The following is a 2,500-nucleotide window of genomic DNA, read 5'->3' as shown; positions in this document are numbered from 1 at the left end:
CGCACCGGGCCTTGCATTGCCTAGCCTAGCCCCTGCGTGCCTAGGCCTATAAGAGTTATAATTATGATACATATAATATACATTTTTTTTTTTTCCAAAAAAAAAAAGAGAACCTTATTTCTAACAAATAATAGAAATGAACCAGAAAAGGCCAAGGATGCAGCGCGTATGAATCGAAAATCGAAATCTTTAATATGGTTAATATGGTTAATATGGTTAATATGGTTCAAAAGACATTTATTTTCCTCCATAGCAATACAGTACAAAATAATAAACAAAAATGGTAAGGAATATAAAAAATGAAATAGATGTTTGTTGGATAAAACAACAGAAAAGTGAATTTAAGAAAATTGGCTATGGAGGAAGGCATAATCCCGAGAAGATGAGGAAATCTTGTGCTGGGTATGCCTATGCAAATAAAATGGATAATTGAATAAGAGTGGAAATAAAGAGAAACAAACAAGACAAAAAAACGCACAGAAAAGGAAAAATAAAAAATAAATAAATTAATTAATTAATTAAAAAAAAATAAATAAAATAAATAAATAAATAAATAAATTGATAAAAAATAGATCAATCAAATTGTAGAATCAGAAAATAAAACTCAAAAACCACAGTAGATCAATGTTCAGCAGCATAAATCAAATTGCGACATTCGATTGTTGTCTTTTTAATACTTTAACATTAGGTGTTGTTTTAATTTTTTGGAAAATAAAGAAATTGAAACAGCATTTGTAATTGGGGGTGGTAAACTGTTCATCATTGATGGACCGGAGTATCTAATACTGTTTTGAAAATAATTGGTGTTGTGGATAGGTATGTGTATATTAGTTCTAGAACGTGTAGGGTAATTGTGAATAGAAAAATTCGGAATAAACATATTGTTTAAATGATTTGGAGAAGTGGAATGCAGGGCGGAGAATACAAATTTGCCTTGTTGCATTATGTTTATATCAATGAGTTTGAGGAGATTAAGTTTGGAAAATAAATGGGAAGAATGGGACCGCGGTGGAGCGCCAGATATAATCCTGATAGCCTTCTTTTGTATAATTTGCAGTTTACTGAGGTTGGATACGTAAGTATTGGCCCAGACAATGTTACAGTAGCTCAAATAGGGAAGAATGAGGGAGCAGTAAAGGGTTCGAAGAATATTAAGGGGTACAAATGAGGATAACCTAGAAATGATACCAACGCTTTTGGAAGTTTTATTCTCTACTTCTTTAATATGATTTTTCCATGTTAGATTGCTGTCCATAACTACACCTAAAAACTTAGCTGATTGAACACAAGGTATATCATGGTTGTCAATGGTAATTCTGTTGGCTGATAAGTCAATAGATTTTAATAGTTGTGGGGTCCCAAAGAGGATGAAGCTACATTTTTTATGATTAAGAGAAAGTTTATTAGCTGCAAAATATTGGGACAAATTTATCAAATTGGAGTTGACTGTATTGAATAAGGATTGGACATTTTTGTTAGAATAAAGAACAGTAGTGTCGTCAGCATAAAGGAAAAAATTAAGGAGCTTTGAAGAGAAGTGAATATCATTGATGTATAGAATAAATAAGAGGGGGCCAAGTAGAGATCCTTGAGGGACGCCGCATGTGATAGGACTAAAAGTGGATATGGAGTGAGAGTATTTGGTACATTGGGCACGATTGGAGAGGTAACTATTTAAGAGATTAATTGCAGATCCACGGATTCCATAGTGAGATAATTTGTGTAGAAGAATACTGTGGTCAATAGTATCAAAAGCCTTGGAAAGGTCTATGAAAATGCCGATTGCAAGATGGCGGTTTTCGAAAGCGTCTATAATTTTATTTGTCAGGTCGATGAGAGCCATTGACGTGTTGTGTCCCTTTCTGAAACCGTATTGTCTGTTGAAAAGTATGTTGAATTTGGTAATAAATGAAAATATTCGGTCATAAATTACTCTTTCCAGGGCTTTTGAAAAAATGGATAGAATGGAGATGGGTCGATAATTAGAAAGATCAGATTTTGGACCAGATTTGTAAATAGGGGTAACGCGCGCTAGCTTCATCCTCTCTGGGAACACACCGCTGGATAAAGCAAAATTAAAAATATGACACAGGGGAAGGGAAATCAGGTCAGCAATGTATTTAATGGCCTTGGTATGAAAGTCATCAATACCTGGAGATTTATTATTTTCAAAAGAAGTTATTATTTTGACTATTTCAGACTCATCAACTGGGTTAAGAAATATTGAATTTGGATTTGGATTCGGTAAGAATTCTTTGAATGATTTGGTAACACGGGGAATTTGGTTTGCAAGGGTGGGGCCAATTTCGACAAAGTATTTATTAAAGGCATTAGAAATTTTCTCCTGATCTTCGGTCAATTCGCCATCGCAGTTAAAGCGAGTATTGGATTGTTGTTTGCTGTTGTTTTTGTTAATCAGAGAATTAATTGTCTTCCAAGTTGCCTTGATATCATTTTTATGTTTGTGAAATATATTTTGGAAGTAATTAGCTTTAGAAAT

The sequence above is a fragment of the Antedon bifida genome, chromosome 1 (genome assembly GCF_963402885.1).
Source record: "Antedon bifida chromosome 1, ecAntBifi1.1, whole genome shotgun sequence".
NCBI lineage: Eukaryota > Metazoa > Echinodermata > Crinoidea > Comatulida > Antedonidae > Antedon > Antedon bifida.
The sequence above is the reverse complement of the archived record's forward strand: the minus strand, read 5'-3'. Positions refer to the sequence as shown.